Source organism: Podarcis muralis, chromosome 7 (genome assembly GCF_964188315.1).
Source record: "Podarcis muralis chromosome 7, rPodMur119.hap1.1, whole genome shotgun sequence".
NCBI lineage: Eukaryota > Metazoa > Chordata > Lepidosauria > Squamata > Lacertidae > Podarcis > Podarcis muralis.
Window position 1 is genome coordinate 186472 of NC_135661.1, and position 14322 is coordinate 200793.

The following is a 14322-nucleotide window of genomic DNA, read 5'->3' on the forward strand; positions in this document are numbered from 1 at the left end:
TCGCTACCATTCTAGGATGCTCCCTGTCTCTCTCTCTCTCGCTCACTCACACACTCACTCCTCCTTTTCATGGCAGTTTCACCTTTTTCTGCACTCCTAGCTCGGAAGGGCGGAAGAGGCGCTGCGACGCTGGGCCAGCAGAGACGTGCCGAGCCAGGCTGGCCCTCTCTTTCTCCCAGCCGCTCTCTCTCGACCCCGCTCTCCCCAGGGGGCAGCCCTGCCCCCCGCCCCGCCCTCACCTGCCTTTCTCCCCCAGTGGCTTTCTTCTAGTGCCGCCATTTTGGGCTGTGCTGCCGCCATGTTGGGCGAGGGCAGGGGTACCGGAAGGAGGTGCCATAGGAGAGGCAAGAGGACAGGAAGGAGAGGGAACTGGGCGGAAGAGGCTGTGCTGCCGCCATGTTGGGCGAGGGCAGGAGTACCGGAAGGAGGTGCCAGCGGAGGAGAGGCAAGAGGACAGGAAGGGGAGGGAAACGGGCGAGGGCAGGGATACCGGAAGGAGGTTCCAACCAGAGGAGAGACGAGCGGAAAGGAAGGGGAGGGGAAAGGGGGGGAGAGGCGCTGCGACGCTGGGCCAGCAGAGACGTGCCGAGCCAGGCTGGCCCTCTCTCTTTCTCCCAGCCGCTCTCTCTCGACCCCGCTCTCCCCAGGGGGCAGCCCTGCCCCCCGCCCCGCCCTCACCTGCCTTTCTCCCCCTTCCTCTCGTGCCCCTTTGCGGAGGGATGGTGCGGGTGGGCTGCGGAAGCCAAACGGAGCCTCTCGTGGGCGAGGAACTGCAGCTTGCCGCCCCTGCCTCACGCGCGACCACAACAGCAACACGCGCGAAGGTGGGGGCCGGCCTTCTCCCTCGCAGGAGAGAGCGACTCTGCGTGCACATAGAGTTCTGCGCATCTCATACTGTATATGCTTACACAGGAAGGGAGGTATTTTGTTAGAGCATTCAAAAAATATGATGTCATGCCTACCCATGGAAGTGACACAGTCCAGAATCAAGCTACCTGCACCTGCCACCTCGCTCTGGCTGGCTGGGGTGGGGAACCTGGGGTCCTCCAAAAGTCGCAGGACTAGGACTCCCATCAGCTTCAGCCAGCATGCTCAGTGGCCAGGGACAAATGGGAGATGCAGCGCCCAGAATTGCAGCTCTGCTAACTCTTTTCAGTTAAGTATTGACATTTTTCTGTGTTTAGCAGTCACTATGCATCTTTGGCTCGCCTGTCCATTGCCCCATCCCCATCCTCTTGCATGTCATCTTACCACATGTTACATGAGCTGGGCTCTAGGTGTTGCATACCACAGAGACATGCAGAATGCCATAGCAGAAACTGCAGGTGACTAGTCTCCTGATTCATCAGCAGATTTAAAAAAAAAATATGTTTTTTATTACATTTTCATTTCAAATACACAAACAAAATACACAATTTCATATCTTTCCTTACTCCCCGTAGAGCATTGACTTCCCTCCTTCCCTTCTGCAGGTTTTCTTATTCCAATCTCTAATCCACAGTTCCTGAGTAGTATCTGAACCATGACATAAGATTTATTTCAGTCCTGCTAACGTCCTCAAACTTCAACAGTTCTCACTTATATAATCCATAAATTTACTCCATTCTTTTTGGTACTTTGTTTCCTCCTGATTGCGGATCCTATGGATCAGTTTTGCTAATTCCGCATATTCGAACATCTTCGTCTGCCACTCCAGTTGGTAATTCCTGTGTTTTCCATTTTTGGGCTATCAAGATACTGGCAGCAGCCGTTGCATAATCTTTGGTCTGCCTTCTTGATATCCTCCTCCATCAAACCTAGCAAAAAAGCTTCGGGTATCTTTTTTAATTTGTTATAGATCAGTTCCCATTTTTTTTTCATTTTGTCACATGTCCACCACATGTGGTAGAAATCACCATCCTTTTCTTTGCATTTCCAACAAATTTTACTACTCGTCCTATACATTTTTGCTAGTTTGACAGGTGTTAAATACCAGCGATATATCATTTTCATTACATTCTCTTTTAGAGTAATGCATGCAGTAAATTTTAAATTCTCATTCCAAAGTTTCATCCATGCATCATATTCAATGTTGTGCCTAAAATCTATTGCCCATTTTATCATTGCCTCTTTTTTCAGTTCATCTTTTGTGTTCCATTCTAGTAAGAAATTGTACATTTGTAAAGGTTATTTGGTCCTACTTTCTAGTATATCAATTTGAAATTTAGAATTTTTTTTATCATCGAATCCTGATTTTTTATCATCCTTAAACACGCTCACTTGATGGTATTGCAGCCATCCTGTAAATTTCTCCTCAATGCAATTATAGGGCTTCAGTTTCCATCCTTTCTCTGTTTTCATCAGAATCTCCTCATATGTGGCTCACCTCCCCTCCATGTTCAATTTCTTTACTGTTAACATTTCAACTGTGAGACCCACCACGGTGATTTCCTTTCTTTTTCTTTTTTTAATTTTTTTTTACTGAACTTGATTTATTTATTCACTTGTGACAGAAAAAAATAATTCTCTCCCAGTATTTGTTACACAAGTAGAAATGTAAGTTGTGTTCAACTTCAGTGTTTTCCCCTGGAGGGTATCTCTTTTGCTAACTTGCTAATTTTGTGTGTTTTCTTCGTTCCCAGCACAGCTCCAGTTTCAAGAGCAGATGACTCTTATTTTGCCTTTTCCTCTGCTCTTGTTGCAGCCTCTTCACGCCACTTGGCTTTCTTTGCAAAGTTCCAGCTTGTGAAGGATTCATGGCATTCAACAGCCCTTTTATCAGAGGCAATCACAGCAAAGCAAGCCATGATTGTCAGGGCAATCATAATGTAACAGGCCTTAACTCGGGCTTTGTTCCTTGCAGCATCCAGCATCTCTGGCCTGCAAAAGAAATTGGGTTGGAACCAATTAGAGCAGCGTTTTTCAACAACCTTCGGTGTTTTCCTTTCTAACAGATTCTTGTTTCTATCCCATACCTCATACAAGGCACTCCGTATCACATGGTTTGTAAATCCTCTGTGCACTTTCACTTTAGCATACCAGAGATAGGAGTGCCACCCATATCTGTTATTGTATGCCTCCAAATCTAACAGGTCTGTGTTTTCTAAAATTATCCAATATTTTATCCAACATAAGCAAGCCACTTCATGGTAAAGTTTTAAATCAGGTATCGAAAAACCACCTCTTTCCTTTCTATCCGTCAGTATTTTAAATGTAATTGTCAGGGGTTCAGGAGCAGAGGGACAGGAGAGGGAGGAAGTAGAGACCGAGGGAGAGGAATCTGAGGGAGAAGTCAGCGAGGGTAGCCATCCGAGGTCTCTAAGTCTCTCCAGTGAATCAGAGGATTCACAGAAAGGGGCCCCAGTGGTCAGAGCCAGGGGGTTGCCAGAGGGAACACCCCAGGAAGGAGGGGCCAGAGGGGACTCAGAGAGCAGCAGCTGGAAATCGGGACCAACTTTCCCACCGGAGAGCAGTAAGGGGGAGGAGTCCCAAACATCGGCAGCAGGCAGCCTTCCGTCAGCGGAAGGACATGAGTCAGGGTTAGCCACGCCTGCATCAGAGAGCGAGGTAACGGTCAAAAGGAAGGTCAGGGGCAGCGCGCGCGCGCCAAGTTCAAATGTACAGGAGGGGGGCGCAATGGGCAGTCCGGAGAGAGAGCCGGGTCCCAAAGCCCGCCGGAGAGAAGGGGAGGAGTCCGAAGGGTCCGCTTCCGAGGCATCCCGGAAAGAGGGCACCCAGGGGGGTAGTAGGACCCAGAGGAGGAAGGAGAAACGTAGAAGGTGGAGTAAGGCTAGAGTCTTAAGCTGGTGTACAGGGGGCGGAGACTCAGACGAGGCTTCGCTGGTCTAGGGTTTAGACGTAGAGACGCACGCTAGTGTTTGGAAATGGAAACTAAATGCCAATAAAGACTTCTGTACAGTTCTAATGGCTAGCGTTGGTCTTCTGTGAGCTGAGACCGGGAGGCAGTCTCTGACAGTAAGCCTCGTCTCAAGTTACCATCGGTTTTCTTCGCCTCAAGCATCGCTAAGGAAGCGAGGCAGGGAGGGTGGAAGACTGGTGCCTTGCGAGCTCACAAGAGTCAGGCAAGATGACTACAGAACAGAAAATAGCTTCCCTGCAAGAAGCGGTGACGCTACTCAACGCTGAAATAATCGCATCCAGGAAGAGAGAGGAAGAAGCGGCAGCTGCATGCAGAGATCTTCAAGCCAGGTTGGAAGGGCTTGTAAAGCAGGGGATCCCAGCACCCAGGTCCGAGGGGATCGGTTTGGGGAAGAGAGGAGGCAGCATTGTATCTCATTTTGATGGGGATTTGCAGCAGTACCCCAATTTCCGAGCAGATGTGCTGTTTGCGCTGCAGCTGCTGGAAAGAGACTTTAGAGATGAGAGGGAAAAAGTGGGGTTTATTTTGTCTCATTTGCATGGGGACGCGAAATCATGGCTGCGCAACCTATGGAGAGATAAGGATCCGGCGCTCCAAAGCGCAGAGGCGTTCATTAAGGCGATGGACTCCTGTTTCTTATCCAAAATAGACCTGGACATTGCCCGGAGGGACATATTTGGGCTAAGACAAGGGAAAGCCAGCGTAAGGCAGTATCATTCCCGGTTTTTTGCATTGGTCAACGCGCTGAATTGGGATAAGGATTCTCCGCCGATTAGAGACCTTTTTTGGGAGGGTCTGAATGCACAGATCAAGGATGAGATGGCAAGGGGTGAGAGACCCACCACCACTCAGCAAGTGGTTGAAAGAGCGTTGTCTATTGGGGTGAGGCAGGAAGAACGTCCGTGGAGCAAAGAAGAAGGGCGTTGGGGACGTTCACCAGCGAGAGTGCCCTCCCTCTTGCCCAGAGAGGCAACGCGTGCGCAGTCCACGCCTCCACAGGGAGGGAGCGAGGAGCAGATGGAGATTGGCGGTGCTAGGGCTCACTCAGCTACCAGAGCCTTAACGCCGGGAGCAGTAAAATCGAAGCTGCCTAGAAGGAACAGGAAGTGCTATATATGTGAGAGTGCAGAGCACATGGCGAAAGAGTGTCCCCAGAGGAGTTTCAAGCACACTGCAGCTTCAGTGACAGTATTGGAAACAACTCAGCAGAGAGCACCACAGCAGGGAAACGACCAGGTCTGGCTGGAAGAGGAGGCACTGGGGCCCAGCCAGACGAGTCAGTGAGGAAGTCCCCAGAGATTTTGCAGCCCACAGACCCCCTCCCGCCCAAGCCAGTGGTGCAGCTAACCGCATCGCTTCAGCTGCCCAATGGACTCACCTTAGAAGTGCCTATTACAATTGACTCTGGCAGTAACGCAGACTTTATAGGATTGGAGTTCATTCAACAACACAACGTAGCATTACTGCCAGCCACACTGCCCCTGAAGGTTGTCACGGTGGATGGCAGGGAACTGCTAGGGGGGCAGGTGGTGCAGCAGACGCCGCCTATGGTGATGCAAATTGGGAATCACCGGGAAGTCATCAGTTTCAATGTCACCCAGCTGTCCGACACGCCTATAGTATTAGGCATGAGTTGGCTGCACAGGCACAGCCCAGCATTGGCGTGGTACCAGCGCCACCTGACTTTTGGCTCCTCCTACTGTGCAGAACACTGCATTATACCCAGCCCGGAAGGGGAAGAGGAGGACCCGCAGTTGCAGTTGGGCACGCTGCAAGCAGTACCCCACAAGTATGCGGAGTTTTTGGAGGTGTTCTGCGAGAAGGAGGCGGACAAGCTACCCCCTCACAGACCCTATGATTGCAAGATTGACCTCCTGCCGGGGGCGACGCTGCCTACTGGGAAACTGTACTCCATGTCTGAGGATGAACTGCAAGAACTCAGGGAGTTCATAGATCACAATTTGAAGCGTGGGTTCATCCGGGAGTCGAAAGCAGTGGGGGGCAGTCCCGTATTCTTTGTGAAGAAGCGGGATACGCCCCAAAAAAGACTGGTGGTGGACTTCAGAATCTTGAATTCGAAAACCAAGCCCTCAGCTTTCCCCATGCCCAAGATAGACGACTTGCTCGCGACGGTGCGGAAAGGACGCGTTTTCACCAAGCTGGATCTACGTGGCGCGTACAACTTGATTCGCATGCGCGACGGAGACGAGTGGAAGACGGCCATGTTCACGCCACTGGGCACCTACGAATACAGAGTTATGCCCTTCGGATTACAAAATGGCTCTCACACTTTCCAAGCCTTTATGCATCACGTGCTGGCGGGGCTCCTTTACAAGAAGTGCGTATGCTTCCTGGACGACATCCTGATTTTTTCAGAATCGCGAGAGGCGCACGAGAGGGATGTCAGGGAAGTTCTGCAGAGACTGAAGGAGCACAGGCTGTACGCCAAACTGGAGAAGTGCCAGTTCGACGTGACGGAGGTGGATTTCCTGGGCTACAAGTTGTCGGACAAGGGGCTCGCCATGGACAGCGCCAAGGTTCGCGCAGTTTTGGACTGGAAGAGCCCACGCAATCGGAAGGAAGTCCAGCGGTTTGTCGGCTTTGCCAACTTTTACCGCAAGTTCATCAAGGGATTTGCCATGCAGACAGCGGCCATCACCGACACGCTCAGCTCCAAGAAGAAGAAATTCATCTGGACGGAGCAAGCGGAGCAGTCCTTTCAGAAGCTCAAGCGTCTCTTCGCGTCTGAAGAGCAGCTGCTGCATGTGAATCCCAGCAGACCCATGAGGGTGGAGACGGACGCCTCAGACAGAGCCGTGGGAGCTGTCCTGTTGCAACAAGACCAGCAGGGGGACTGGAGGCCGTGCGCCTTCTACTCGCGGAAGCTCAGCAAGTCGGAGCAGAATTACACTATCTGGGACAGGGAGTTGCTAGCCATACATGCAGCATTCAAGGCATGGAGGCACTTCCTCATCGGAGCCAGACATACAGTGCAGGTCCACACGGACCACAAGAATCTGGAGTACTGGCGCACGGCTAGGTTCCTCAACCAGAGACACATTAGATGGGCAGAGTTCTTCGCGGACTTCGACTTCAAGATAGAGTACATCCCAGGCGACAACAACGTGATGGCGGATGCATTGTCCAGAAAGCCGCAATACCTGGAGGAGGCGGCACCGTCGGCGGCCAAGCACATTTTCGCACCGGAAGCGTGGGCATGCGCGTCGGCAACCGTGGACCTGGACGCCGTACGTCGCGCGCTGCGGGAAGACCCCTTCGCACGGGCCAAGATGGAGGAGGTGCACAGGGGCACAGCGAGGGCCGACGAGTTCCAGATCCGCGATGGGTTGCTCCTCCACAAGGGAGCACTCTACGTGCCGGGAGACGACCTCCGCGCAAGGGTCCTGCAGCAGCTACACGACGCTCCCACTGCAGGGCACTTTGGCAAAGAAAAGACTGTCGAACTCGTAGCCAGAGACTTTTGGTGGCCCAAGATGCGGGGGGAAGTAGCGGATTACGTCTCGAGATGTGACACCTGCCAAAGGGCCAAGTCAGTTCACAGACCGCCGGCGGGATTGCTGGAACCGCTGCAGACACCGTCTGAACCGTGGGAGAGGGTGGCCCTGGACTTCGTCACGGATCTGCCCAGCTCGAGGGGAAAGACAGCAGTGCTAGTGGTGGTGGACATGTTTACTAAGATGGCACACTTCATTCCGTGTGCGAAGGTAGCCACGGCAGAGCAGACCGCCAAACTGTTCATAGACCACGTGTTCAAGGTCCACGGTCTGCCACGGTCTATTCTCTCCGACCGGGGGCGACAGTTCATCTCGAACTTCTGGCAGAAGCTGATGGGCATTCTGAACGTCAAGGTCAATTTGGCGTCGGCGAGACACCCGCAGACCAACGGACAAGCGGAGAGGGTCAACGCCGTCATGCAGCAGTACCTAAGATGCTACGCCAACCAGCAGCCCACGACATGGGTGGACTACCTGCCGCTCGCCGAGTTCGCTTACAACAATACGAAGCACGTGTCGACGGGGGTGACGCCGTTCTTCGCCAACAACGGGAGGCATCCCAGAACCTTCCCGGGTTTAGAGAGAGTGGGGGAGGGGGAGCCACAGGCAGCGGAAGCCTTAGCGTCAGAGTTGCAGGAAGTCCACGAACAGCTCAGGAGGCAGCTAGAACTAGCAAAGCACGCATACAAGGTGCAGGCCGACAGACACAGAAGAGTTGGGGAAGACATACAGGTGGGTGACTGGGTCTGGCTAGCAGCGCAAGCAGTGCCGACCAGATCATTAGCTAAGAAGAAGCTAGGACATAAGCAGCTAGGACCTTACCAAGTCCAGGCGCAGGTCAATCCAGTAGCCTTCCGGTTGGCTCTTCCGGAGGGTTCCAGAATGCATCCGGTGTTCCATAGATCGGTGCTCACGCCCTACAAAGCACCTCATAGGTTTCAGGAGCCGGACACAGCACCAGACCAGAGCAGTGAAGGGCCCAGAGTGAGGGGGCCGCCTAGGAAGGGACACATCAATGAGGTCACAGAGATTTTGGACTCCAGATGGGGGGAAGAGGGAGTAGAATATTTTCTAGCCAGAGAGGGTACCCCGGCCAGTGCCAACAGCTGGGTACCGGACTATGCCTTGGAGGAACCGCTGCTCAAAGAGGAGTTTCATGCCCTCTACCCGCACAGGCCCATGCCAGCAGAGTATTTCGATGACTGGCTTTTCACACCCACTCTTTCAGCCAGCACATTCCTGGGGTTCGACTCGGACGAGGAACAGGCACCAGTCCCCAGCTCTCAGGTGGGTTCGCCACCGGGGTCTGCCTCAGACCACTCGTATTGGTGGGACGATCAACCAGAGGAGCAGTGGCGCAGGAAGTGGCTGAGGGGTCCTTGGATGGGACCACCCGAAGAGGGGGAGAGGGGCGAGACGGACATGGACGTGTTGGGGGACAACGTGGGGTTCGAGCATGAAGACAGAGAGATGGAAGCAGAGGAGAGCGACGTTGACGAGTACATGGGGGATGAACTGTATCCGGCAAGCACCCCCGCGACGACGGAGCACCCAGTACCCGCACCGGAAGGAGGGGAGGGGGGAAGGGGGGGCTTCGAGGGGGGGATGGATGTCAGGGGTTCAGGAGCAGAGGGACAGGAGAGGGAGGAAGTAGAGACCGAGGGAGAGGAATCTGAGGGAGAAGTCAGCGAGGGTAGCCATCCGAGGTCTCTAAGTCTCTCCAGTGAATCAGAGGATTCACAGAAAGGGGCCCCAGTGGTCAGAGCCAGGGGGTTGCCAGAGGGAACACCCCAGGAAGGAGGGGCCAGAGGGGACTCAGAGAGCAGCAGCTGGAAATCGGGACCAACTTTCCCACCGGAGAGCAGTAAGGGGGAGGAGTCCCAAACATCGGCAGCAGGCAGCCTTCCGTCAGCGGAAGGACATGAGTCAGGGTTAGCCACGCCTGCATCAGAGAGCGAGGTAACGGTCAAAAGGAAGGTCAGGGGCAGCGCGCGCGCGCCAAGTTCAAATGTACAGGAGGGGGGCGCAATGGGCAGTCCGGAGAGAGAGCCGGGTCCCAAAGCCCGCCGGAGAGAAGGGGAGGAGTCCGAAGGGTCCGCTTCCGAGGCATCCCGGAAAGAGGGCACCCAGGGGGGTAGTAGGACCCAGAGGAGGAAGGAGAAACGTAGAAGGTGGAGTAAGGCTAGAGTCTTAAGCTGGTGTACAGGGGGCGGAGACTCAGACGAGGCTTCGCTGGTCTAGGGTTTAGACGTAGAGACGCACGCTAGTGTTTGGAAATGGAAACTAAATGCCAATAAAGACTTCTGTACAGTTCTAATGGCTAGCGTTGGTCTTCTGTGAGCTGAGACCGGGAGGCAGTTTCTGACAGTAATCCTTGGTTTTCTCCCTTGCCATATACGGTAAAACGTGAGAGAACCTTCTGCCATTCTCTGAATTGTCCTGTGCCTCTAATTATAGGAATCGTTTGAAATAAAAATAGCATCTTTGATAATATGTTCATTTCAATCGCTGACATTCTTCCACTTATTGACAACTTTAGTCTATCCCATATTTCCAAGTCTCTTTTAATCTCTTTCTACACTGGTTGATAATTGTCATTGAACAAATTTATATTCTTTGCCGTCATCCAGACTCCAAAGTATTTGACTTTCTTAACCACCTTGATTCTACTTTCTTGTTCCAATATTTCTATCTCGTTCTTTTCCATATTTTTAATCACCATTTTCGTCTTTGTCTTATTCAATTTGAATCCTGCCAGTTGCTAAAACTTCTCAATTTCTTCCATTGCTTTTTTGACACTCATTTGGGGTTCTTCTAGAGTTAATACTCTTAAATTAAGCTTAATTTCTTTGGCACCTATTTTAACTCCTTTTACCTCTGATGTTTCTCTCATATAATTTTCTAATACCTCTAATACCATTATAAATAATAGTGGAGACAGTGGGCACCCCTGTCTGGTTTCCTTTGTGATGTCAAATGATTCTGTCAATACATTATTCACTATTGTCAGGGGCTCAGGAGCAGAGGCACAGGGGAGAGAGGAAATGGAGAGCGAAGGGGAAGAATCTGAGGGCAGCGGAGGGGAGAATGACAGTGACCCGAGAGATTCCATGAGCCTCTCCAGGGAATCAGAAGATTCCCAGAAGGGGGCACCGATGGTCAGGGCAAGGGGGGTCCCAGGGGGGATGCACCAGAAGCAAGGGGCCAGCGGGGACTTCCAAAGCAGCAGCGGGAGATCACGACCAGCTTTCCCACCAGAGCGTAGCGGGGGGGAAGAGTCCCATGTGTCAGGGCCAGCGTCTCCTCCAGCAGGGAGAGAAGATGAGTCAGGGCTGACCACGCCTCTATCGGAGAGTGGGGGAACGGAGGGGAGGTCAGGTCCAGCTAGCCTCCCCGAAGGGGGAAGCAGTGACAGGAGCAGTGTAACGGTCAGGAGGAAGGTGACCGGCTGGGCGGGCGCGCCAAGTTCGAATGTACAGGCGCGCGGGACAGCAGAAAACCCGGATGGGGAACCAGGTCCTAAAGCCCGCCGGAGGCAGGGGGAAGACTCAGGGGACTCAGCGTCAGAAGAGTCTAGGAAGGGAAAGACCCCAGCGGACAGGCGGACCCAGAGGAGGAAAGAGCAAAGGAAGAGGTGGAGCAAGGCTAGAGTCTTAAACTGGTGTCTGGGGGAGGAGACTCAGACGGAGCTTCGGCAGTCTAGAGTTTGAGACGTAGAGCTGCGCGCCGCGGCTGTGAAAGCGAAACTGAGCTTCAATAAAGACTGTTTTATATAACAACGAACTGGCGTTGGTCCTTTGTGAGCTGGGACCTAGGGCAGCTCTGACAACTATTAACTTTGCTCTCTGTTCTGAATAGATTGCCTCAATTCCTCTCAGAAAAGAGCCACTTACCCATCATCCCCATACTTTTCTTCATAAATAACCAAGACAGGTTGTCAAATGCTTTTTCAGCGTCAATAAACATTAATATAGCTGATTTATTATTTCTAACCTCTAAGTATTCCAGAATATTAACAATGTGTCTTACATTATCTTTTAGTTGTCTGCCTGGTAAAAAATCTACTTGGTCTTTATGGATCAGTTCATTTAGTATTATTTTTAATCTGTTCTCCATAATGTCCGCAAATAATTTATAATCATTGTTTAACAGTGATATTGGTCTGAAATTACTGACGTTCAAATAATCTGTATCCTGTTTAGGGATCAGCGTTATATAAGCCTCTTTCCAGGAATTTGGTATCTTACCTCCTTGTAGAATTGAGTTCATCACCTCACAGAGTACCAGTATCAGCTGTTCATTAAGAGTTTTGTAATACTTTGATTCCCCTTCATGGATCACAACCTTGCCATGGCGAAGGGGCTTGAATAACTCAGATAAGCTATGAACTGTGCCGAGCAGGAAACCCAAGATGGACAGGTCATAGTGGAGAGTTTTGACCAAATGTGATCCACCTGGAGCAGGAACCGGCAAGCCACTCCAGTACCCCTGCCAAGAAAACTCCATGGACAAAGACAACAGGCATATAAAAGTTATGACGCTGGAAGATGAGCCCCTCAGGTCGGTTTCTTCACCTGTTTCTTCACCTGTGGATGTGAGAGTTTTCCAAGTATTAGGGGCTTGGAAACTCTGTGTGCAGAAGGGATGATCACCAGAAATGCTACCGTACTTTTCGCACCATAACACTCAGTTTCCCCCCCCTAAAAGGTAAAGGGAAATGTGTGTGCGTGTTATGGAGCGAATGCAGGCAGGAGGAGCCGCTCTTGCTGGCTGTTCGGCAGCCTCTCTTCCTCCGCTTGGCTCGCTGAGAAGCCGGCAACAGCTGAGCAACAGCTGAGTGTCGGGAGACAGCCTCTCTCCCTCCTGTCTGCCTGCTCTATGGCTTTTTGGCGAGGTGGGAGAAGGGAGGCAGCTTGGAAGCCGGCAAGAGCTGCCTGCAGTGTGTAAAAGCCAAGGTGGGAAAAGGGAGACAGCCTCTCTCCCTCCTATCTGCCTGCTCTATGGCTTTTTGGCGAGGTGGGAGAAGGGAGGCAGCCTCTCTTCCTCCTGTCTGCCTGCTCTATGGCTTTTTGGCGAGGTGGGAGAAGGGAGGCAGCTTGGAAGCCGGCAAGAGCTGCCTGCAGCGTGTAAAAGCCAAGGTGGGAGAAGGGAGACAGCCTCTCTTCCTCCTGTCTGCCTGCTCTATGGCTTTTTGGCGAGGTGGGAGAAGGGAGGCAGCTTGGAAGCCGGCAAGAGCTGCCTGCAGCGTGTAAAAGCCAAGGTGGGAGAAGGGAGACAGCCTCTCTTCCTCCTGTCTGCCTGCTCTATGGCTTTTTGGTGAGGTGGGAGAAGGGAGGCAGCTTGGAAGCCGGCAAGAGCTGCCTGCAGTGTGTAAAAGCCAAGGTGGGAGAAGGGAGACAGCCTCTCTCCCTCCTGTCTGCCTGCTCTATGGCTTTTTGGCGAGGTGGGAGAAGGGAGGCAGCTTGGAAGCCGGCAAGAGCTGCCTGCAGCGTGTAAAAGCCAAGGTGGGAGAAGGGAGACAGCCTCTCTCCCTCCCGTCTGCCTGCTCTATGGCTTTTTGGGGAGGTGGGAGAAGGGAGGCAGCTTGGAAGCCGGCAAGAGCTGCCTGCAGTGTGTAAAAACCAAGGTGGGAGAAGGGAGACAGCCTCTCTCCCTCCTGTCTGCCTGCTCTATGGCTTTTTGGGGAGGTGGGAGAAGGGAGGCAGCTTGGAAGCCGGCAAGAGCTGCCTGCAGCGTGTAAAAGCCAAGGTGGGAGAAGGGAGACAGCCTCTCTCCCTCCTGTCTGCCTGCTCTATGGCTCTCCCTTACACACATGTAAGTGGCTCTTACTCTGCTTTCTTTACAATGAGCTGGAAGGAGGGACAAAGAGGGCATCCCCTTCCGTCCCTCCCCCAGCACCTCACCGGTAAATTCAAACAAAGCGGCTTACAAGGCTCGTGTCCCTGCGTCTCCTCCTCTTTTTGCTTCGGTTAGAGGCAAGGCAGCTGCACAAATGTGAGCTCCCCTTCTCTCTTTCTTCCCTCCCTCCCTCCCTCCCTCCCTCTTCCAACTTCAGAAAATATTGGGGGGACAGCCAGGTAAGCCCCACTCACATACCACAATGGGGGGTGGGGGATGACTCCCTCAAATATTTAATGGGGGGGGGGGTGAAGGCACCTAGGCCCATAGGAGTTGGCTGCTTTGCCTAGGACAAATGTGAGCTCTCCATCTCTCTTCCCTCCCTCCCTCCCTCTTCCAATTTCAATAAAATATTGGGGGGGGGGCAGGTACAGGTAAGCCCCATCTCACAGACTGCAATGATCTCAAGACAAAGTGCATGCACACTGGTACCTTATATGAATGGCAATGCCCATCAGCATGGGGGGAGGATGACTCCCTCAAATATTTAATGGAGGGGGTGAAGGCACCTAGGCCTATAGGAGTTGGCTGCTTTGCCTAGGATAAGTGTGAGCTCCCCCCCCCTCTTCCTTCATCACTGTATTGGAGATACCATACATTACTGACAGTTCCTTCATTCACGTGGTTACAAAGCACGGATCCACATGGATCCTCAGGATTTTTGCACTGGGTCACCCCAAATTCACCATCAGATCACATAGCATGTCCATGGCTACAGCTTGCACCAAAAAAAATCACGCACCCACTGTTGCCTGGGGCCGCAGTGGTGCAAAAACGTGGTTACAAAGTGGAACAGTGCAAATCCGATGTATGGTTGATTTTCTATGAATTTATAACAGAAGTGTAGCGTATGTAGTGTGTGAGTGTGAGTGAAGTTTGTAAAAACTGAATGATTGGGGGGGGGGGTTCCTGCGACACTGGTAACCCCCTCCCTTCTGGTGGCGCCAATGTTCCCCTGGCCTCAAATGCCCCCTTGACCGCTCACCGCAACCCCATTCATCTCCACCGTCGCCACAGTCCTTGGTGTAGGCAGGGGCCACGCAGCTGCTT

At 52.5% G+C, this 14322-nt stretch overlaps 1 long non-coding RNA gene across 1 annotated transcript; it reads left to right on the plus strand.

Moving 5' to 3' along the window:
* Positions 1–698: 698 nt before the first annotated feature.
* Positions 699–11920, plus strand: LOC144328304 (uncharacterized). Its single transcript, XR_013393491.1, has 2 exons — positions 699–1155; positions 11577–11920. It is a non-coding gene; the product is annotated as an uncharacterized LOC144328304 (long non-coding RNA).
* The last annotated feature ends 2402 nt before the right edge of the window (positions 11921–14322 follow it).